Raw genomic sequence first — 25,630 nt, 5'->3', positions numbered from 1 at the left:
AACACTTAGCCTCAGGATCGGAGAATCCCGCCCCTTATCCCTGGCCAACCCACTGGTTGCCAGTTAGCCAATCGCACCAACTTCCTCCAAAACCAATTCCTAAGATTCACTCGGCGCCAAAGAATCTGGCCTCTCCTCTCCAAACATAAAAATAGGGAACACAATGTCCTGATGAACAGGCTGCTTCAGTTTGAGCCTTCTCCTTAAAGACACATCCCAATCATGTTGTGCATGGGCCAAAAATAACTAAATAAATGAAGTGAGAACAAAGGAAATAACAGGAAGTACTGTTACACAATGTGGCAGACTAGATAATTCCATGCCAGAAGCAAAGTTATCTGAATATTGATGATGATTAACCAGTGAAACTGGCTAAGGAATAGAATCTTAAAGAGTAGATCTATCACTAGGAGCTGGACACCTCTCCACATACAGGGCCATGCCTATCAGGGTTATCTGGTTGGACACACAGGTTGGGTTAAATTTCAACAGTGATTCCTCGCACACATTGGCATTCATAAACCGTGGCTCTTACCAACTTGTGTCCATCCATATGAGGCCCAGTTAAATTGGCCCTTCTCAACGGCAATTAGGGTTGGGTAAGACAAGGTAGTTTTGCCAGCGATGCCCACATCCCATGAGAGAATAAGATAAAAGGAGAAAATATTCATGTGCAGTTTCCTTTAGAGACTGTCACCGTATGAACAGGAGGTGGCAATCGGCCCCATCGAGCCTGCCCCATCAATCAATATGATCACAACTGATCTTCTGTCTCACATCCAGTTTCCCGCCCACTTCCCATGTCCCGATTCTCTGAATGACCAAAAATTAGCCGATGTCCTGGCCTTGAATAAACTCAGCAGTGGAGCACTAGAGAGGGTGCAGAGGAGGTTCAGTAGGATGTTGACTGCGATGGGGAATTTTAGCTATGAAGAGAGGCTGGATAAACTGGGGTTGTTTTCTTTTAAGGAAAAATAATTTTCACCCAGAGGGTGGTGGGAATCTGGAATGCACTGACCTGGAGGGTAGTTGAGGCAGGAAACCTCACAATCTTTAAAAAGGACTTGGATGGGCAATACTCGAAAAGTACCTGAAATGCCGTAAATAGCATTCGAGGCCGAGTGCTGGGAAGTGGGATAAGTGTAGATTGGAGTATTTTATTTGTTGGTGCAGGCTTGATGGGCCGAAGGGCCTCTTCAGTGCTCTATGATTCTATGATCCACAATCCTCTGGAGTCAAGAATTCCAAAGATTCATGACCCTCTGACTGCAAACCTTTCTGCTCATCTCAGCCATTACATTGATTCCTTGTCCTGACACTGCCTCTGTGTTCTAAATTCCCCAGCCAGGGGAAACAACCTCTCAGTGTCAAGGCCCATAGCCATGGTAATGGGAATTTGGGTATGTTAAATATCCAGTTAACTGGAAAACAATAGGGAAAGACACTAAAATATTGGAATAACATTGTTGGGGGAGGGAGGTAATCTCACAGAGCACAGAACGTGCAATTCAAACGTGTCATCAGAAAGCAAAGAGGCCAGGTGCATGGAGGGAAGAGTGGAAAATGTTCTTTCACACTTCCTAGCACAAGCAGCCCTGGCAGAAGCAAGCGAACAGGTTGCCTGCCTATCCTATCAGCCTGGAAATAATATCTATCCTGGCAAAGGTTCACAGAGGGGGAGGACAATTGAAAAGAGTGAAGCAGTTCCTAGGCAGCCGGTTAGGTTGAGTGAATCATAAAATTATGTAAATGTTATTTTCAAACACACTGCTGATCTGCAGCATTTCTTTTAAAGTTTTTGTTTTATATTTCTTACATTGCATCAAGATCTTTCCAGTGATTTAATTTGCGTATGAAGGCTTTGTTCCTGAAGGTGATGATTCCTTTAGGGTTACGGGCACAAGTCACTGCTATTCCTCTCTCCCCCCCCAACCCCATGAATGGTCATTCTACAAAATGTGAGACAGATCATCCAACAATCAAGGCCATCGTAGCCCCACACAAACTAATTGGGCAGCACGGTAGCACAGTGGCTTCACAGCTCCAGGGTCCCACGTTCGATTCCCGGCTTGGGTCACTGTCTGTGCGGAGTCTGCACGTTCACCCCGTGTCCACGTGGGTTTCCGCCGGGAACACAGCTTCTATGAGGAGATGCGCGAACAGAAAGTTATGTACGGCCTAGATGAGAGGGAGGAAGTAAAGCTAATAGTTATGAGCCTTAGCCAGTCTGTAAGGTCAGTTTTGCCCGAACCCCAAAATGTAGCAGGAGGAACCCTACAGGAAATGAAAATAGCCATATTAGATGCCATCGGGTATAACAAAGGAGATCCAGTTGAGGGTTTAAATCACTGTAGGCAAAAAAAGGGAGAGCATCCGACCGACCGCGTTTGCTGGCTGCCTATGGATTCATTTCATGGCAGTCTACGGACAATTGAACCACAGACACCTAAATGAGGAGGACACCACTAAATGGTCCCGCACCTTAGTCTCGCATGCCACAGACGCAGGTCAAAAGGCTTGTGATGAATGTTATCAGTAGCTGCTGTAACGGTACCTTACCTTTAATGCATTGGCCCTTTAAGACCGGGCTTTGAACCCTGGGGGACTCCGCCTCTGGCTCCGCCCCCAGGAAACGGTATATAAGCTGAGGCTCACTCAGGCAACATGTGATGAGCACACTTCTCGGCTGCTGTACAGTTCTCAGATGATTAAAGCCTTTGAATCACCTATCTTCTCTCCTGTGTCGTGATTTAGGGTATCTCAATTTAATCATCTGATACATCAAGATGGACAGCGCTCTAAAGCCGGAGAAACTCAACCTGGACGCTCGGTCTCCGGAAGCCCCGGATATTTTTTAATATTGGCTCCGGTGCTTTGAGGACTATATTGACTCCTCAGCGACTGACGTCGACGGCGCTCGCAAGCTGCATTTACTACATGCCCAGGTGGGCCACCGACACTCTCCTCCGCGATCGAGAACGCTTCAAATTACGAAGCTGCGGTCGAGATACTGACGAAAAGCTTCGTGAAGCCGATTAATGAGGTCCACGCCAGACTCAACCTGCAGCTAGCGTTCCGGGGAAACTCTGGACGAGTACGTGGAGAGACTCACTGCGCTCGCGAGGAACTGTAACCATAAAGCAGTGACGGCAGAAACCCACATGAACTTGCATATTCGCGATGCCTTTGTGTCTGGTATCAGGTCCTCGTACATCCGGCAGCGGCTTCTAGAAGACGGGGCAAAGGATCTGTAAGGCATGGTAACGCACGTCTCTTCCCTAGAAACGGCCCACCGTAACCTCCGTACATACTCCATGGACCTTGCAAACCCCTCTCGATCCCCTCCAGACCCGGCCACGCTACAGGCCTGCGCCGCGCGGCGATCCGCTCACTCCGGGGGCTCCCTATGCTATTTCTGTGGGCAAGGTCAGCACCCACGGCAACGTTGCCCGGCCCGCTCCGCGATCTGCAAGGACTGCGGGAAGAAAGGACACTTTGCTAAAGTCTGCCTGGCTGGCCCCAAAGGCCACAAACAAAATCCTCACCAGGCCCAGAAATCAAGCTCCCGGTCTCACAGGCCCCGCAAAGCGGCTGCGCGGCGGCCGGGCATGCCCACTTCCGACCCATCATCGACCTTGTGCGAGTCATGGGAGCGGCCATCTTGGCGGCGCCCATCTTCGAACCCCGACACGTGCGACTGACGGCGGCAGCCATTTTGTGACTCCAGGCGGTCATTTTTTGAGACCAACTTAACCGAGGACTCTGACTACCCGCAACTAGGAGCGATCACGCTCGATCAATCGCGGCCGAAACACCTGCGGAACTCAATGATGCAGGTGCGAATCAACGGCCACGACACTCCCTGCCTATTCGACTCCGGGAGCACGGAAAGCTTTATCCATCCAGACACGGTAAGACGCTGCTCCCTGCGCACCCACCCCGCCTCCCAAACTATCGCCCTCGCCTCTGGGTCCCATTCGGTCCAAATCACGGAGTATTGGGTCACTGACCTCGCAATTCAAGGCGCTGAATACACCCGTTTTAAACTTTACATCTTTCCTCAACTCTGCGCCCCCCTGCTGCTCGGTCTGGACTTTCAGTGCAGCCACCGGAGCCTGACACTGAAGTTCGGCGGACCCCTGTCCCCCTCACGGTATGCAGCCTGGCAACACTCAAAGTTGCGCCACCCCCCCCCCCCTCTTCGCGAACCTCACTCTCGACTGTAAGCCCGTCGCCACCAGGAGTCGCCGGTACAGTACCCAAGACATGACTTTTATCAAGTCAGAGGTTCAGCGGCTACTAAAAGAGGGGGTCATAGAGGCCAGCAACAGCCCGTGGAGGGCTCAAGTATTGGTAGTCCGCTCTGGGGAAAAGCAACGAATGGTAGTGGATTATAGCCAGACCATAAACCGCTTTACGCAACTCGATGCTTACCCACTCCCCCGCATAGCAGAAATGGTGACTCACATCTCCCAGTATCGGGTATTCTCCACGGTCGACCTAAAATCGGCCTATAATCAACTCCCTATCCGCCCAGAGGACCGCCCCTACACGGCTTTTGAAGCAGCCGGTCGGCTGTTTCACTTCCTCAGGGTCCCTTTTGGTGTCACAAACGGAGTCTCCGTTTTCAAGAGGGCGATGGATAAAATGGTGGACCAGTACGGCCTACGGGCTACCTTCCCGTACTTGGACAACGTCACCATCTGCGGCCACGACCAGCAGGACCACGACGCAAACCTGAGGAAGTTCCTCCAGACTGCCCGGGCCCTCAACCTCACATATAATAAAGAGAAATGCGTGTTCCACACAACCCGGCTAGCCATCCTCGGCTACGTCGTGGAAAACGGGGTCCTAGGCCCGGACCCCAACCGCATGCGTCCCCTTAAGGAGCTCCCCCTCCCCCGTAGCCTCAAGGCACTCAAAGGGTGCTTGGGGCTTTTCTCCTATTACGCCCAGTGGGTCCCCAGATATGCGGACAAAGCCCGACCACTCATTAAGACCACGGTTTTCCCCCTGACGGCTGAGGCCCAGTCGGCTTTCAGCCATATCAAGGCCGGCATCATCAAGGCCGCCATGCACGCGGTGGACGAAGCCATTCCCTTCCAAGTAGAAAGCGACGCATCAGACGTCGCCCTGGCTGCTACCCTCACCAGGCGGGCAGACCAGTAGCGTTCTTCTCCCGAACCCTCACCGCCTCGGACATTCGGCACTCTGCAGTCGAGAAGGAGGCACAAGCCATAGTGGAGGCCGTGCGGCACTGGAGGCACTACCTAGCTGGTAGGAGGTTCACCCTCGTCACCAACCAACGGTCGGTCGCCTTTATGTTCGATAACGCACAACGGGGCAAAATAAAGAATGACAAAATTCTGACGTGGAGGATCGAGCTCTCCACCTACACGTACAATATTAAATATTGCCCGAGGAAGCTCAACGAGCCCTCAGATGCCCTGTTCCGTGGCACGTGTGCCAACGCGCACAAAGACCGCCTGAGAGCCATCCACAATCACCTCTGCCAACCAGGGGTCACCCGGCTTGCCCATTTCATCAATTCCCGCAACCTACCCTACTCCACAGAGGAGGTCAAGGCCATGACTAAGGCATGCCAGATCTGTGCGGAATGCAAACCGCAATTCTATCGACTAGACAGGGCCCGCCTGATAAAGGCCTCTGGGCCCTTTGAGCGACTAAGTGTGGACTTCAAAGGGCCCCTCCCATCCACCAACCGCAACATCTATTTCCTCACCGTCATCGATGAGTTCTCCCGCTTCCCTTTTGCGGTCCTCTGTCCCTACATGCCCTCGGCCTCCGTGATCAAGGCACTCCACAGCATCTTCACACTGTTTGGTTTCCCCGCTTATATCCACAGCGACCGGGGTACATCGTTCATGAGCGATGAGCTGCGTCGATATCTGCTCAGCAACGACATCGCCTCGAGCAGAACGACGAGCTATAACCCGCGGGGAAACGGGTAAGTGGAGAGGGAGAACGCGACAGTTTGGAAGGCTGTCCTCCTAGCCCTGCTGTCAAGGAGTCTCCCAATCGCCCGCTGGCAGGCGGTCCTACCCGATGCCCTACATTCCATTAGGTCGCTCCTCTGTACGGCCACGAACGAGACCCCTCACAATCGTTTGTTTGTCTTCCCCAGGAAGTCACCTCTGGGGTCTTGCTTCCACGTTGGCTGAACACTCCGGGACCAGTCCTACTCTGGAGGCACGTGAGGAGCCATAAATCTGATCCCGTAGTCGAGAGGGTCCAACTGCTGCACGCAAACCCTCAATACGCCTACACCGAGCACCCCGACGGCAGGCAGGACACCGTCTCCTTGCAAGACCTGGCACCCGCTGGCTCTCCTACCGACCCCGCTAGCTCTCCCACCGACCCCAACGCTATCCCCACCGACCCCCCACTCCCCACCGACGCTCCCCTTCCCGCACTGACCGCCAACCCCGACAGCGCCCCCCCCTATAGCGCCCCCTGACCCCCAGCCGTCGCCGGCACCGATCACCCTAGTCATCCCGGATTACCCCCCCCCCCCCGCTCCAAGGTGGGCAAAGGCTCAGTCAACCGTGCTCCCGGATATACCACCATCAATACCGACCGTATCCACGGCACCACCACCGGAGCAGAGAAAGTCAGCACGGACAGTCAAACCACCCGCAAGACTGAACTTGTAACTCCACTTCACCCCCGACGGACTATGTGTTTTTTTTTTAAACAGGGGGTGAATGTGATGAATGTTATCAGTAGCTGATATAATGGTACCTTACCTTTAATGCATTGGCCCTTTAAGACTGGGCTTGGAACCCTGGGGGACTCCGCCTCTGGCTCCGCCCCCAGGAAACGGTATATAAGATAAGGCTCACTCAGGCAACATGTGATGTGCACACTTCTCGGCTGCTATACAGTTCTCAGATGATTAAAGCCTTTGAATCATCTATCTTCTCTCCTGTGTCGTGATTGAGGGTAACTCAAGGCTTGTGTAAATTACAACCACACACACAATAAAGTGTGGGTATTGAAACGACTTTCTAGGGCATAGGAATAAACCCTACACCGACAGACAGATCAGGAAAATATAGAAGCAAACATGCACCCAGTTAGGATTAGCCAGGGACCCGCATAGATAAACGAGGGTAGAGGAGAAGTCCAACATCCCAGGGAACCATACCCAAGGGAGCAATACACCAGAGAGCCTGCTCCACCTTACGTGCCCCGGGGCAACTGTGGGCAGTCAGGACACTTCGCCCGAGATTGCAGGAGACCCCCACCACCAGCTAGACTAGCACCCAGATATGAAAGAGAACACCACCCACAGCAGCTACAAGGTCCCAGTTGCCCCATGCAAACTGTGAGCGCTTACCCACCACTTCTCATGGCAGGGACACCTCAGCAATGCCACTTCATTTTTGTTTCTCTCCTCCTTCTTCTCCTCTTCAGTCACACTGCACCGACTCCATAAGCTAGTTACACCCCAGGCCAAATGTGATTGCAGCTAACAAAGATATAAAACTGGCCGCCTTGCAATTCGGCTGGTTAATGTAAGCCTCAACCACCACTGGTTACAAGTAAAGAAAAGACTGGTCGAAGAAATTGCCCGCCCACTCCCCGCATCGACCACACGCTACGAGAGTCTCTGTACTTTAAACATTTGCATTTCTTGTCTCTCAAAAATGCTATTTCAAAAAAAAATGAGGGAGTCACACATGGTGACAATCATAACGGGTAATTGGAGTAAGAAGGGAAAGACTAATAAAATGAGATATTGACCGAAGATAATAACAGAGACTCTGCTTGCACCCCCAGGATTACCCGGAAAACAGAAGACACAGGATGAAGCAAGGACTGCTGACATGCGTTTGGATCATCGCTCGACTTCTGCAACTACGCGTGCAACGGACTGTTTTAATAAACCCCACACCAGCCCCGAACACTACCACACAACAGGCCACTACCAGCCCGGACACTACACCACACATAAAGACAGACATCGAAACCCCCACTTGGAGCGAAAACATTGCCAAATGGAGCCCCCTTTCATACATAGTAGAGGCCCTTCTAGTAATTTCAATAATCTGCTGTGTCATTCAGACACTCCGACTCCGTAAATGGTGAGCAAAAGCCTCCCGTTCCCCGATATATACAGTCTGATCTCCCTTCTTTGGAATTCAACAATATTAAACTCATGTGCCAATTGCTGATAAAATAAACCATGGGCGCGATTCTCCACTGCCCATGACGGGTCAGAGAATAGCGGGAGGGCCTTCCCGACATTTTTCCCGACCTCCCGCTATTCTCTCCCCCCCCCCCTCGGCCGCCCCACGACACGAATCGCTGCTCGCCATTTTTTACGGCGAACAGCGATTCTCCCCTGGCCGATGGGCCGAGTTCCCAGGCCTTTACGGCCGTTTTCATGAACGCAAACACACCTGCTCTCACCGTTCGTGAAAACGGCCGCAAAGTGCCGTCCCGAACAACCATGGCACCGATTGGCACGGCCACACCATGGCCGTGCCAAGGGTGGCATGGGCCTGCGATCGGTGGGCACCGATCGTGGGCAGCGGGTCCGATACCCACGCACTCTTTGTTCCTTCACCACCCCGCAGGATCAGTCCACGGGGTGGCTGAGGGGCATGACGGCCCGCGCATGCGCGGGTTTGACGCATATGCGTGATAACGTCATCCGCGCATGCGCGGGTTGGAGCCATCCAACCCGTGCATGCGCGGCTGATGTCATCGTGCACGTCAGCCGCCGTGACCCTTGGCGCTGCTAGCCCCGACCGGGGGGGAGAATCGGGTCCCGGGAGGGGGCGCGGAGGCTGCCGTGAAACATGGCCAGTTTCACGGCAGCCTTCATGACTCTCCGCATTTGCGGAGAATCGCGCCACTTGTACCTCTTTAACTTTATTAGGAAGAAGTAGAAATGTGATGCTCTTGTTTTAAATTTTGTACTGTATATAAGTTCTTTGATATTCACCAGAAGCATGAGAGTAGCTTAGATAGTGTTAGCTAGAGATCAACTGTGCGGATAAATTAAATGTTTTATAGTGACCTAAATTATAGTAACCGTTAGAAATGAATTAATTTATGAATGCATTAATGGAATATTAGGTAAATGTCCCAAACCATAAGATAGAGTAGAGTAGAGCTTTGCCTTGACCAAGGGTGACCGGTCCACCAAGGATGAACAGGGATCAATAGTGTGATCCACCACCCTTCGCGTTCAGGATCAAGAGAACGGAATGTAGCCATCTAAGATGGCCACCTGCAAAGGACCATGGGAATGATGGCCAACCTAGGACTCAGACAGATACAGAGCCTTTGTGTATCTGAAACACAGGTAACCAGGCCTGATCGAAACCCCCACTTGTTTGCATTTTAATGGCCCATTTTCCCTGGACAATAGAACTCCAATCAAGCAACCGGTACAGCCACAGACAGATCGGCGCCACTCCCCCTACTCAGAAAGCCCAACTGCCAAGGTCAATGACCGCTAAGGACCCGCCCAGCCACCAAGGCACCCGCCTCTTTATTGGCCGAAATCAAAGACAGTGATCAGGGCCCGCTCGAACTATTGGGTCCAAGGTTAAGGACCACCCCAAAGAGCCCAAAATCCCAGAGGGATAAAAGAGGACACAGCCATGCATTCTGTCTCTTTTGGATATGGCCTGTGCCAACCTAATCATAGTAGGAACAGCCAGCCAAGTTCAAGATCAACGATGAAGGATGAGCCCAGCAGAGACAGAGCCACTTTCTTCGAACCAGCCAAGTAAAATCCAGATAAAGGCCTTATCCATTTGCACAGTGCCGGTCGCCCTGAAGTTAAGTATAGGTTGTTGTAGCTGATAGGTGTAGTTTAACTTTTAGTAGATATTGTGTTTGCATGTCAAGATAACTTGTGTATGTAAATAAACCATCTTTTGAACTAACTAACTGGTTGTGTGGTCATTTGATCAATATAAGGGAAGGCTTGAGGTTCACCAACATTATTAATAGAGCAATAGGATAAATATGGCAAATTTTGTGATCCTTGGATCCAGCAGGAGGCAACAGATAATGATCTGATGCATATACTTTAGCACCACAAGAAGCTGGGCCCAATTAGAAAGCCTAATTTCTAACCACAGCTGAGATTGGGGCAGCAAGGTGGTTCAGTGGTTAGCATTGCCGCCTATGGTGCTGAGGACCCGGATTCGACCCCGGCCCCGGGTCACTGCCTGTGTGGAGTTTGCGCATTCTCACTGTAACTGCTTCGGTTTCACCCCCACAACCCAAAGATGTGCAGGTTAGGTGGATTGTCCATGCTAAATTGTCCCTTAATTAGAAAATATAATTGGGTACTCTAAATTTATTTAAAAATAAGAGATTGGGGCTTTCCCAAATGTACCATCAACGGGACCTCCCTACCCTTCGAGAGAAGCTCTAGATGATTGATAGATGTAAGAATCATTGGGCGCGATTCTCTGCAAATGCGGCGAGTCGTAAAGGCTGCCATGAAACTGGCCGTGTTTCACGGCAGCCTCCGCGCCCCCTCCCGGGACCCTATTCTCCCCGCCGGGCGGGGCTAGCATCGGGGCCCCGTGAACCATGGCATCGCGGCCTTAGCGACTGTCGCTAAGTCTGCGTGCCAAGCGTCACGCCGGCTGACGCGCACGATGACGTCAGCCGCGCATGCGCGGGTTGGACGGCACCAACCCGCGCATGCGTGGGGCCGTCATCTCCCTCGGCCGCCCCGCGGACTGATCCTGCGGGGCGGCGGAGGGAGAAAGAGTGCGTCCGTTACGGACGCACTGCCCGAGATCGGTGGGTCCGCCACCGATTGCGGGCCCATGCCCCCCTTGGCACGGCCGTGGTACAGCTGTGCCAATCGGGGCCCTGGATACCCAGAATGGGCATGTTGCGGCTGTTTTTACGATGGCAGCAAGAAGGTGTGTTTGCTGCCGTAAAAATGGCCGTAAAGGCCTGGGAACTCGGCCCATCGGCCTGGGGAGAATCGCTGTTCCGTAAAAAAAGGCGAGCAGCGATTCGTGTCGTGGGGCGGCTGTGGGGGGGGGGGGGGGGGGGGGGGAATAGCGGGAGGGCGTGAAAAATGTCGGGGACGCCCTCCCGCTATTCTCTGACCCGTCGTAGGCAGCGGAGAATCGCGCCCATTATTTATTTCCTCATACTGGATTTATGTGGAAAGCAACATAGTTACTGAAGTGACCGGTTTTCTGCAATGTTTTCATTTATTCTTGACTGCTGCTTGGGAAGGAAAGGGTTAAAAAATATCTACCTCAAAAGAAAGATTTCCAGGTCTGAGCGATCCCCAGTTTCAGAGTGCAGTGGGATCAGAGTAATTATTAGGAGAGGCAGAATCTGAAGGCTATCGAATTAACAATGAGAGCCCAGAGAATAAATCTCACCACTCAGAATAGCAGCAAACACAGGAAATACAGTCACTGAGACATGCAAAACTCAGAACTGGGGACACACGTTACAGCTATGTGAGGTAGTGTGCATTCAGTGTGGAAATAATTGTGATGGCGAAGCAAGGTAATTGTGATTACTAAAAGCACAGTCAACAATAAACGGCAGGGCAAATATCAAATTAATGTTGAATTCATTTTATTCTTCTGGTGGGTTTCCATGCCTTTTGGTTCTGCTCCCTGTCAGAAACTAGTTAACAAGGGCATTGCAAAATTCTTATCACTTTGAGTTTCATAGCAGTCTCATGGGGCGTGTTCACTGTATTTAAACAAGGGTGTATTCATTCATGCCAGAGCAAACACCTGTGAGAGAGCTGTTAACCGATAAGGATCTCTACTTTCAAATAATGCTTTTGTTATTGGCCCCAGATGAAACAGTCAATGAGGATATTCAAATAGTTCAAATTAGAGGATCTCTTCTGCAATTTGTTCTTTATTAAATGAAACACATCTCAGCCCTTTCCTTGTGACCCATGGCCCATATGCTTTCATAAACATGGAGTTAACCTCTGGTGACGTTGTTCACAGGAAACCAAGCAAAGGACAATGTCAATATTGATGTCAAATTGTATTACAGAGCCGGGAATAATTGGAACAAGAGGGAGAGGTATAGCGATAAAGGAAAGTATTACAGGGGAGTGGAGTGGAAAGGAGAGAGTTGGTGTTGAAAAGAGCTTGGAGAGAGCAACAGCGGAAGGAGTAGAGGGAGGGGTATTATTCAATGGACACTGGCTTTGGGCCTGCGATGCAGCCTGTGCTTGGGTTTGACCTCTAAAATTTAAGGCTGGCAGGGTGCATCAGTAGTAAAGGATGTAAAATTGCCTCTGTGACTGGATTGGCAACGAGGTGGGTGATTGGTCAGCCATAAGTCAATATAGACATGAAAGGGAAGGTTGGTGAGACAGTTGAAGTGCAACATGATTGGCAGATAGGGATTGACATGGTTATGTGGTGGAAAGGGCAGGATAACCAGAGAATGGTAGGGTCATGGGGCAGATCAATGGGTTTGATGGAGCTGTGGCTCGAGAGTGACCCTGTAAATTACCTCAACGGAGGAGTGCAAATAGAGCTGGAGACTTCTGGTCCAAAGGTTCAATCCAACTTAATCCAGGAACTGGACGGTATAAGATAGTGATTTACGTTTCCAATGTGAGAAACACCTCTCGACAGGTCACAGTAATCTCTCTAATGCTGACTTTTATCATTAACATTAGATCGGAAAGCATTGGGTTAGCCGACAAAAGCACCACCTGCAGGTGAAACTGGTACTTCACTTAAATGTTGAGGACTCAGGTTTCTGCTTTTAGATCAGCCAGTGATCCAGGTGAGAATTGCATCCACAGTGTTGCTAATTTTGAGAAGTGCTTTGTCAAGATCCAACTCAACTAAATTTGCATATTGACATAAACCAGTAAAATCAATGCACCTGATAAGAACAGAATTATTTTAAAAAGTGTTTTAAAAATGTTTTTTGATGTATTGAATAATGGTAACTTGGTGCAGTTTGAGTAATCCACATTTTAACCAGATATTTTAGTCCATCATCTGTAGGTAACCTGATTTTAAATACCACATTAACTCAATCTGGAGGTCTGGCCAGTTTTGTGACTACGCCCAACTTTTAGATTCTGACAATACTTATATGAATAACCTTTTGGGTGGCACGTGGTGCAGTGGTTAGCACTGGGACTGCGGCGCTGAGGTTAGGTGAATTCGGCACGCTAAATTGCCCCTTAATTGGAAAAAAAATAATTGGGTACACTAAATTTAGAAAAAAATAATAACCTTTTTGTATTTATTCATGTTGCTGGCTTGGCCAACATTTATTGCCCATCCCTAATAGCCCATGAGAAGGTGCTGGTGAGTTGCACTCTAGAACCGCTGCAGTCATTTGGAGCAGGTACACCCACAGTACAGTTACTCCAAAGGTATGCAAGTTGATGGGGCGGCAAAGTGGCAAATGGTTAGCACCGCTGCCTCTCAGCTCCAGGGATCCGGGTTTAATTCCGGCCTTTTGTGACTGTCTGAAGTTTGCACTTTCTCCCAGTGTCTGTGGGCTTCCTCCTGGTGCTCCGGTTTCCTCCCACGGTCCAAAGTTGTGCAGGTTAGCTGGATTGGCTATGCTAGATTTCCCCTTAGTATCCAAAAGGTTAGGTGGGGTTACTGGATTACAGGGATAGGGTGGAGGCATGGCCTTAAGTGAGGTGCTCTTTCCAAGGGCAGGTGCAGACTTGATGGGCCAAATGGCCTCCTTCTGTACTGTAAATTCTACGAGTAGGTGGATTGACCATGATCAATGCACAGGGTTACAGGACAGAGCGAGGGAGAAGGCCTGGTTAGGGTGCTGTTTCAGAGAGTCGGTGCAGACTCAACGGGGTGAATGGTCTCTTTCTGCACTGTAGCAACTCTATGGAGAGAATTCCAGGAAATTGACCCAGCAACAATGGAGGAACAGCGATATATTCTCAGGTTAGGATGACGAATGATTTGAATGGGAGCTGGCAAGTATTGTCCAGGTCTTGCTGTATATGGACACAGACTATTTGAGACATTGTTACACCAAAGGTTTCAATGCACCTGCTGCACATGTCCTTCTAGATGGTAGAGGTCACACATAGGAAGGTGCTCTTGAAGGAGCCTTAGTGAGTTGGTGCAGTGCATTTTGTACATGGTACACACTGCTACTACTGTATGCCAGTGGTGAAGGGAGTGAATGTTTAAGGTGATGGATGGAGTGTCAATCAAGTGGGCTTCTTTGTTTTTGATGGTGTCATGCTTCTAGAGTATCACAGGAACTGCACTCATCCAAGCAAATGGAGAGTATTCTATCACACTCCTGTCTTGTATCTTGTAAATGGTGGACAGGCTTTGGGAAGTCAAGAGGTGAGTTACTTGCTACAGGATTCCCAGCCTCTGATCTAATATTGAAACCACAGTATTTATTTATGGCTAGCCCAGTTCAGTTTCTGGTCAATGGTAACCCCCAGGACATTGATAGAGGGGGATTTCAGCAGTGGTTGAAATTCATAGGGAGATGGTTAGATTCTTTATCGATGGAAATGGCTATTGCCTGGCAGTTGTGTGGCACAAATTTTATTTGCTATTTATCAGTCCAAGCCTGGTGTTGTCCAGGTCTTGCTGTATATGGACACAGACTGTTTGAGACATTGTTACTACACTAAAGGTATCATAAAAGTAAATGTAAATGTAAATGATTTAAGACAGATATCTAAAGGCATGTTTTTTACACCAAGTGCTGTGAGGCTGTGAAAAGTATTCAGAGTCAATGACAGGCATCATGGTCTGCAATGACGGAGAGCACATCAGTCATTGCAAAAACGGCAGAAGAGGCCAGAAATACCACACCGAACACAGCACCTACCATTTCTGCAGGGGTAGGACAGGACCGGTTGAGTCTTCTTACATTCACATTTCACAGAAGCAATGCATAGAAATCAGTAGCTGCCTCCACTCATGTATGATTTTGGTGTGAAAAGGGCTGGTTTAGCACAGGGCTAAATAGCTGGCTTTTAAAGCAGATCACGGCAGGCCAGCAGCGCGAGTTCAATTCCTGTACCAGCCTCCGCGAACAGGCGGCGGAATGTGGCGACGAGGGGCTTTTTACAGTGACTTCATTTGTAGCCTACTTGTGACAATAAGCGATTTTCATTTAATTTCATTTCATTTGAAAGATGTTTGAACACAAGTTAGACCTGGTCTGAGCTTTATGGAGTCATTTGGATTGCCAGCGTACTCTTTTGGAGAGGTAAGGATATGGTCCAGAGAGACCTTTGGGGAAGGCCTGGTGCCCTTTTGGAGAGAGAAGGCACATTGGCACATTGCTGCTTCACAGTGCCAGGGACCCGGGTTCAATTCTGACTTTGTGTGGCTGTCTGTGTGGAGTTTGTACATTCTCCCCATTTCATTTGGGTTTCCTTTGGGTGTCCCAGTTTCCTCCCACAGTCCAAACATGTGCAGGTTAGGCGGACTAAATTGTCCCTTAGTGTCAAGGATGTTCAGGCCAGATGGAGTTACGCGGATAGGGCGTGGAAGTGGCCCTGGGTAGGGTGCTCTTTCAGAAGCTTGGTGGAGACTCAATGGGCTGAATGGCCTCCTTCTGCAGTGTAGCAATTCTATGAAAGGTAAGGTGATCTATGGCAATCCTAAAAGTAGGCATGAATATGTTTAAAAACTGCATAAGCTTATTGGAGCTGTGAAATGCACTGGAACTGTCAAAAGCAACAGCCAAAAGTGTCAAAATGGCCTGCCAAAGGGAATTAAACTGTCAAGGCATTTAAAACTCCTGTTCTTTAACTCATTGAAAATAGTATCTTGTGTGTTTAAAAATGCTTTCTATTTCACTCAGTTGAAATAAGCCTTCAGGTTTCTATTATGGATGAGTTCCTGGTCTAGAGACATGAAAACAGACAAACTTGCACTTGTGTGACCCCTCCGAGCCATACGCAGAATCTCGGAGGTCTGAGCTGTGAGTTAAATTCAAACCAAAAGAGTGGCATATTGGTTAATACTGCTGCCTAACAGCGCCAAGGACTGGGTTCAATTCGAGTCTTGGGTGACTCTGTGTGGAGTTTGTACATTCACTCCATGTCTGCGTGGGATTCCTCCGGGTGCTCCGTTTTACTCACACAGTCCAAAGATGTGCAGGTTAGTTGGTTGGCCATGATAAAATTACCCCTTAGTATCCAGGGATTTGCAGGTTAGGTGGAATTAACAATAATAATCTTTATTAGTGTCACAATAGGTTCACATTAACACTGCAATGAAAATCTGTGAAAATCCCCGAGTCGCCACACTCTGGCACCAGTTCGGGTACACTGAGGGAGAATTCAGAATGCCCAATTCACCTAACAAGCACATCTTTTGGGACTTGTGGGAAGAAACTGGAGTACACGGAGGAAACCCACGCAGGCACAGGGAGAACATGCAGACTCCACACAGACAGTGACCCAAACTGGGAATGAACCCCGGTTCCTGGTACTGCGAAGCAACAGTTGCTAATCACTGTGCTACCGTGCTGCCCCGCGGGGATAAGGTGGGGGAGCGGGCCTGGGTTGGATGCTCTTTCAGAGGGTTGGTGCAGACTCGTAGGGCCAAATGGCCTCCCTCTGCACCGTGGCGATTCGAAGGTTCCAAGGTGAGTATCAGTGTTCATTACAGTTGCAAAAATCAGCAACAATATTTGGGCTTGTTTCGCACCTCACATATGGTGCAATACACAGCTCCTTTGAAATTATTATCATGGAATTGTTATTTGGCAACTACAATTTAACTTTCCTTAGTCTATACCTTTGCTAATGAGTCGACGATACAGTATTGGTTCTAGTGTTGGGTTACATGCACAAAGCTAATCCTCATGATTCATATATTAACTGAACTTGGACATTGAGTTGAACAACTGAAAACATGCACCCAGTGGCAGTCTCAAATTCCTTCTTCAGGCCCTTGTAGGCTTACTCAATAATGCTAATGATCTGAAGAGGGAACATCGCCAACTTATATATTTAATTTCAATCATAATAAACCAAGATTCTTTTTACTGTGACTGAGAACTGACTTTTGTTTAAACTTTCATGCAAGAATGACAGTTAGTTGAGTTTATGAAGGTAGTTTGTGATCACACAGTTTAATGTACACGGCACATGTTTAGTGCGCGAAAGAATAAAATCAAACTAAAATTCTTCACAATGCACACAGGTTCATTACAATTATAATTATGTATTAGCTTTAGTTTGAAAAATTCAAAGTTCAGTTGTGACTTTTTGGCTCCAGATGTATATTTTGGCCTCCGTTCTAAAGGACACAATGCAGATTTATTGGAATCCTGCCTGATGCGAGGAAATGCAAAAATACAAAAGAGATGGACAAATTGGAGCTTCTTTTGTTATAAGAGGAGAATATGAGGGGCTTTGATAGAATTCACACTCTTGTACTTCATGCTGGGCTTGGTGTACAGCAAGCAATAGCAGTAATTAAGCTTGCTGATTTTCTTTTGCCTTTCTAACCTGGCAAAGTTGGAGAGAGGAAACTGTGTCCAACTGGTCCAACCAACACTCCAGCTGAGACCAGCTAAAACAATGTAGACTTTGTTTGAATCTCAGCCGGTCCTTCTTAGTTGTCCATGAGGTTCAGAGAAAGGAATTTTACTTTGGAGCCATTTAAGAATAAATCAAAATGCACATTTTTTTTGTTCAGATTTAATCCTGCATAAAACTTGCCAAATATTACTGAAAGAACGCAAAGCTGAAAAATGCATCACGATACAAGACGTATATACACCTTACCTCTCGGATATATCTTGAACTAAATGATCTTGGTCGCAAACCGTCTCTGTCCTCCACTTCAACCACAAGCAATGAGAGTTTCATCTGCTGCTTCAGAGGGAGATTCATCTCCCAAAATACACAACTGCATGAGTTATACAACAACTGGTCAGGAGCTGAAAGCAAGTGGTAAGTCTGAAAGAATATACTCCCTTAGCACTCCGCAAATACCAAAGAGTCTAGAATAACACTGGCTGGCACTCTTATTTGGAAATCATTAGATAACATGCACTCTCATTGATACTGACCACACTCCGTCAATATCTAAAAACAAGAAGATGCATCATTTTTGAGACTGATTGCCTGGATCTAATCATCCTGCCAAAATTAAACATCATTGAATGGAAGCTCAAATGATTTGTTGGTCACACTTAACACAGAATCCTTGTTAGAATGTAAATGAATCATTACCAAATTTGATGATGTGCAGCACGATCAAAACATGTCCAACTTTTGTCCAAGATAGCTATCAACAGTCTTACAAATTCCCGGTTATCACCACAGCCAAGTTTAAGATCACTCAGCAACATTTTGTGTTCAAATAAGAAAAATGATGTGCGCTATCATTCCTTTCTTCATTTCATCGTAAACCTGCAACCAGCAGGTGAAATGTAAGATGGATACCAGTGACTTCTCAGTTTTGCTGTTATCAGTGTAGCTTTGAGAGCATTCAATTAGTTACTGCTAAATGTTGTATTTAGTTGTACTTAAGCCTGGTATTATGCAATCCCTGCTGTGTTGTTTGTTGTTAACCATAATGAGGAAAGATTATAGAACTTTAAGCTTTGCATTTTTGGACGCAGCTGGTTAAACAATGACCTCACTGAAGTATTTGAATAGAAATGTTCTGGCGGTGATTAATTCACAGTTTATCAAAGTAAGACCAGGGGACATAAATGGAAATGATAGTTGACACTCTTTCATCTATGTAGGATGATGAACTTGGAGCAGACCAAATCTATTGAGAATGAGGTCGTTTCATGTTGTACGCTTTTGCTAATGGATGAATAGACCAACCCACGAGAGGCTGATTCTTCCATAAGTGCCGCATATGAAGTGGTTATCAGGTGTGATTGTTTTTTTTTTGGATGGATGTTGGTGTCTATTGCCAAGCTGCTGTGGTCACTGACCATCATGGTGGTGCACACCAGCCCATGTGGTGATGCCGCCATTTCCCTCTGTCACCAGCATGTGTCTCCCAGATGTGAAAATCAATGTTTAGGGTCTTCATCTCATGCCTCCAGACTCCTTGAAATGGAGCTCTGGATGTCCTACAGGTCTTCTGCCTCCAGCTACCTCCCACAGAAAACCCTCAGGTATGTGACCAGGATAATAAATAAAAAGTAAATTTGAAACATATCTGGAACGATTTCTTAACTCACAGAGTACAAAGATATCAATGTAAAACATGTTGTTGGATTATTCAAAATGTAGTCAGGTGCTATGATGGGTATAATCTAGACCAGGGTATCTAAAACTCAATCTGCTGATAAGCTCCTTTGACTGGGCACACAAAATGCCTCAAGTCTGTGCTTAAAGCAACTTTAAATCTCCCAGGACCTCCCTCATTGGTGGGTTGGCTATTGCCTGAGTTAAAAAGAGTTAATTTTCAATTTACTTCTACATCTTATGATGCAAGGTGATTAGTTATTGTGGTGTCATTTTAATGAATTATTTGCATCAGCAAAACCAAACCACTGGTCAAGACATGACATGCCCCAGGGCAGAAAAATGGAAGCTAACCTCATGCATGACGCGAGAGGATTGAGTGATCTTGTATCTTTATGTATTTGCGAAAACCAAAATTGGACATGATACATTGGCTTGGAAGGTGTTCATGGCTTAATGTGCCAGTCAAAGTTAGAAACTGCGTGTGCTGGGCACTGTATTACTGTGAGCTACTTCCTAAGGAAAGGTTTTTGAATGCTGGTAGATTGTGGTCAGATTTTAAAAATCCCATCTAAAATTTATGTAGGGCCTCACCCCTAATGATGATATTTTCCCAGGCCATGTACACAGGAAGACATTGTATGAGTCCTTCTTTTTGTCTTTTTATGATGAATTGAATTCTATAAATAAGAGCCTTTACATGAATGCAATGTGACACTGAAAAGGTTCAAAAGACTCCATTGAACACTTGAGCACATTGGAGCTTTGGGGGTATGTTTTAAGTTATTTTCATGGATAACCCCACCTTGATCACTGTATAGGTTAGTGACAAAAGTTTTTTCACAGTTAAGCATATTTTAAGCATCTTTTTCCTTTTGTGTTGACAGAACAAAGATGTTCAGCCTAATTTTCAGAAATGCTTGGGAGATGTAAATTCATAAACAGTAAGGGATCAGAAAGTAATTGTGAAAAGAGGCAGAGCTTCCCTTGGATTGCAATTGCTATTGCCCCCCTGCCTGTCACCATCCTTCCCAGCTAATTTGATGCCCATCAGCTTACAGATGCTTCAAAAGAGTGGCAATAATATGTCTTTTTGGGGATGGTATTGGCTTATTTAATGTGAGACAGTTCAGCTCACTCCATTGCAGCATTGATCAAGGATATTCTGCGCTGTCGGTACCAGCAGAAAGGCTCTGTTAAATCTGCTACAACCATCCATTTGGTACTTTTCTAGGTTTTATTAAGTGTGAGACATCTGTACAGAGATCACCGTGGATATTTTATCATGTTTTATGACATTTCTCTATCTGCTATTTTAATTCAGACATTTTCTACCTGGCACATTTAAATGTCAGATGGGGACGCATTATTCGGGTATATTAAGCGTGTGTCCTCCGATATCATCAACAATTATTCCGAGGCTACAGATAGTACTGTAACTCAAGATTTGACGCAATAACATCACACCATTGAAGTAATATGCCTGGGAAGAATTTATGGTTAAAATGTCCCTTTTATTTTCTTGTCAAATTCTTCTGCCAATTTTCACCCGTCTCTTTTTACTGTCACAGGAGGAGCCCCTGATGTCTCCATATGAATGTTTCGAGCAGGGCTTGCTGGGGAGTACTCACAAGTAACATCCATTGTCAATTCATGCATTCCCAATCTAAGGTATATAAAAAGCAAAATACTGGCGGGACTGTTATATGAGGAGAGATTGACTGGGTTAGGATTGTTCTCGCTGGAGTTCAGAAGAATGAGGGGGGATCTCATAGAGACTTATAAAATTCTAACAGGACTAGACAGGGTAGATTTAGGGGAGATGTTCCTGATAGTGGGTGTGTCCAGAACCAGAGGTCACAGTCTGAGGATTCAGGGTAAACCATTTTGGGCAGAGATGAGGAGACGTTTCTTCACCCAAAGAGTGATAAGCCTGTGGAATTCATTACCACAAGAAGTAGTTGTTGTTAAAACATTGAATATATTCAAGAGGTGACTAGATATAGCACTTGGGGTGAATGGGATCAAAGGTTATGGGGAGAAAGCGGGATTTGGCTATTGAGTTGGATGATCAGCCATGATTGTGATAAATGGCGGAGCAGGCTCGAAAGACCAAAAGGCCTCCTCCTGCTCCGATCTTCTATGTATCTAAGTACTACAGATGTTGGGAATCTGAAATAAAAACTGAAAATTCGAAAAATACTCAGCGCCCTTGGCAGCTTCTGTGGAGAGAGAAAAACAGAGTTAACGGGTGGATTTTCCCACAGAGGAGAAGGCTCGCTGTTGGTTGCTGGCAGATCTTCTGATTGCGCTAAAGCCTACAGTGTTTTGCATGGTTCAGGGAACCCAAAGTGGAGGTCGACTTCGGTGGAACTGGAAGATTACACTGGCTGGAAGGGTTGGAAAACCCCACCCAATATTTCCAGTCAAACATCAGCCTTCTTCAGAATATTCAGAATGCTGAAGTGCCCAATCCTGAGGCACTTCACAACCCCTAACACTTGAAATTGAGATGACAATTCCTCCTTTACAGACCATCACATTGTCTTCTCTCTGACAACGCAGACAAACTCCCAGAAAATGTGAATTCCAATCCAAATTTATAAAATTCACTCATTGCAAAATTACAATAAATTCAACTGGTTTGTCACATACGCCCCCTTAGTCTTTTGAATGCCCTTGTCGCTCCTGGTGGTCCTGTACGGTACTAACCAAATGGCTAGTGCAATGCTGATGATGTGTAATTGAGGAGACAGCAACTCCACCGCATGAAATTATTCTGTTCGGATATCGGACCAAAACCCAATTTTTGTTACGAAACCGGATGAGAATCCCCAAACAATTTGCAATTTGTAAAACTGTGAGGAAAGGATACTTCACCCCAGGAGTAATAACCCTGACCAATAAGTATCATTTACGTTAAGACAAACATGGTGGCACAGTGGTTAGCACTGCTGCCTGACAGCTCCAGGGACCCGGGTTCAATTCCGACCTCAGGTGTCTGTCTGTGTGGAGTTTGCACTTTCTACCCGTGTCTGGGTTTCCTCTGGGTGCTCCGGTTTCCTCCCGCAGTCCAAAGATGTTCAGGTTAGGTGGATTGGCCACATTAAATTGCCCCTTAGTGTCCAAACATTGGGTGGGGCTTCTGGGTTGTGTGGATAGGGTGGAGGTGTGGGCTTAAGTAGGATGCTCTTTCAGGGGCCGGTGCAGACTCGATGGGCCGAATGGCCTCCTTCTGCACTGTCGATTTTATGAAATGGCTTTAGAAAGTGACCAGCTCTGGGTCTAGATGGACTAGCTCCAGACTGCATCATCATAGCCTATGCTGGTTGGCTGAAAGGACAACAGCAAGGCCATTGCTATATCAACCAGGGTGGGAGTAGGAATGATGTGAAGTTGAGAGAGGAGAGCAGTTTTAACTGGAGTTACTGCCACTCCCTTCGACAGCACCTCAGGTTGATAGCTTGGAAACCCCTTTGAACCGTGGTATCTGTAACCATGATGATAACAAATGTCTTCCTGCATTGAATCAATGTCCTTGAAGCAGCACTCCTTGCTTTTGACCTTGGCCACCACTTTTTCCCCCTGAACATCTGACTGGAGGGCCTGCCTACCTTTGGAAACAGGGCATCTTATCCTCCTTTCCATCTCTTGCACTAAAACCTCCAACATAATCTGTGGAAACTTTGGTGCATGCTCTTTCACATGTTCAATGTCACTCAAAATCTCAAAATGAATCCAATCACTTCTTGCATCCTGGTGCACCTTCCCTGTAAGAGATGTCTTTAAGTAGAGCTAGTCCACTCACTATGTTGGTACTTCCCCACTCCTCCGAATAATGCATCAAACCAATGGCTCACAAAGGTACTGCTGGCTGCTTGTGACAATTATGTAAAGCAGTACGAGCTCACCTTGCTGTCTCCAAAGCAAAGAATGGCCATGAGTTAAGCATTCACCTATTATCGCCGCATCCAGTAGCCAATCCCCCTGCTCCTCAATATAGTGTGTAAAGTTTTATGTATACACAAGTCTGACATTAAAACCCTGTCACTAAAGGTTTATCTCTCTATGTAATAATTGCTCCATTTTTGATTTAAAAGCTTAAATATTTGAATTTAATCGAACCGCAAACCCATGTCCCAATACAATGGGCTCAGTTTTGCTGTAGATGGGAGTTAATGCTGCTGCTAATACCTGAGGAGTTAGGTTAAAATGTGTGAGATTCAACCTCAAACTGAAATCGGCCTAATGCTAACGGAGCTTTCAATGTATTTCTATTAATAATAAACAGGGTGGAGTCCGATTACATTGAATTCAATTGAGGAATGTGACACCTATAATCTTAAGGGTTTTCTGAAACAGCCTGCCCAATAGAATATGCTAAATATACTTACTGGTGAAAATAATACTTAAGATGAAATCCTAGCTACCAAACCCAAAACAAAACATATGGTAGATGTTCCGTGAGCAAGTGGCAGCCAAAGTCTGAAGGCATTCACCTCACTACTCTTTTCTGCTCTAACGTGTTCAGAGCAATTACTTTGCCACCAGAAATTCTGTGTCAAATTTTATTACGATCAAAAATACTTGAAGCTTTTTAATCCTTTCAGTGTGGAAGGTCTTTGGGGAAAGAAAAGGTCCTGTCTTATTTCCTCCTTTCGTTAAGTGAGCGAACGCTTACTTGTGAATGGTTGTTCAGGCAGGAATAAAGCTCCAGCATCATATCCCGGTGATTCTGGATTGTAAGAGACTGAAATTCTGACCTGAATGATTTGCTGCTGACAGTCAGAAGGGCTGGAACTTGGTTCTGGTAAGTTCTGCCCCTGATTTCCAAGCAGCCAGACCATGCAGCTGGAGAACTATGAGCAGGGATTCAGCGTGACTCCATATCCCCACCCCAATCACACAATATCAGAAGGCATGTCCGAGGAGATTGCCAGGTTATGTGTGAATTCAACTCAATTCATCCAAGTGAGGCCTCAGCAGAAATATCGCCAGCTAAGAGCTGGTGTGAGTTATACTTGAATGATCCCAAATGTTTACAAGTGAAAGGTAATCAGTCCTGGGGAACATGGCTTACCTTTCTACATACCTGCTACAACACCTCACCGGTTCCGTTGCACTCCCCATTGACCCCGGTTCAGTCCTCTGGCTTGATGGTAATTGTAAAGTAAGGGATATGCTGGACAATAAGTTTGCAGATTGTGGCTGAATCCAGTTCTGCAGCTAGTGATGGTCCACAATGAATATCTAGTTTTGAGTTGCTAGATCTCTTCTGAATCTATCCCAATATGTCACACAATGAAATAGACGGTGTCGCAGTGTGCAGACATGGCTCTTCATTGCTCGTCCAGCTACATTTATTATTATGCTACTGTTCCCAGACATTAACACAGAACAAAGAACAAAGAACAAAGAAAAGTACAGCACAGGAACAGGCCCTTCGGCCGTCAAAGCCTGTGCCGACCATGCTGCCTGTCTAATCTAAAATCTTCTGCACTTCCGGGGTCCGTATCCCTCTATTCCCATCCTATTCATGTATTTGTCAAGATGCCCCTTAAACGTCGCTATCGTCCCTGCTTCCACCACCTCCTCCGGCAGCGAGTTCCAGGCACCCACTACCCTCTGTGTAAAAAACTTGCCTCGTACATCACCTCCAAACCTTGCCCCTCTCACCTTAAACCTATGCCCCCTAGTAATTGACCCCTCTATCCGGGGAAAAGCCTCTGACTATCCACTCTATCTATGCCCCTCATAATTTTGTAGAGCTCTATCAGGTCGCCCCTCAACCTCCTTTGTTCCAGTGAGAATAAACCAAGTTTATTCACCCTCAGGGTAGGTGGATTGGCCACACTACATTGCCCCTTAATTAGAAAAAAAATAATTGGGTATCCTAAATTCATTTTTTTAAAAATCTGCCTGCTAAAAACTGTAGCCAAAGCTAGATTTGATGTACATTCCAACAATAAATAAATTATTCGAATTAAGTTTATATTAGGTGAGGATCCGGGTTCGATCCCGGCTCTGGGTCACTGTCCATGTGAAGTTTGTACATTCTCTCCGTGTCTGCGTGTGTCTCACCCCCACAACCCAAAGATGTGCAGGGAAGGTAGATTGGCCACGCTAAATTGCCCCTTAATAAAAAATATGTATTTTATGTATAATTCATTTAAAAATAAACAAAATGTGGATACTTGATAAATATGGAAATTACTCTGGGTACTGCATGCAGCTGGAAATATCGTCAATCTGAAATTGCCAGAAACATTGTCAGACCTTTCACTAAGTCCAGTGCGGTGGTTTGAGACATACACTGGAAGCTTTCTGTAGTAAACTGGGGGTTTATTGATGAAAGGCAAAGGCAGATAGGTAACAGACCTGGAACACAATACAACAGGTCTGTACTCTAGTTTCCTGGTCCACAATGCCTAGGGT

Source organism: Scyliorhinus canicula, chromosome 1 (assembly GCF_902713615.1).
Source record: "Scyliorhinus canicula chromosome 1, sScyCan1.1, whole genome shotgun sequence".
Taxonomy (NCBI): Eukaryota; Metazoa; Chordata; class Chondrichthyes; order Carcharhiniformes; family Scyliorhinidae; genus Scyliorhinus; species Scyliorhinus canicula.
Note: the sequence above shows the minus strand (reverse complement) of the source record.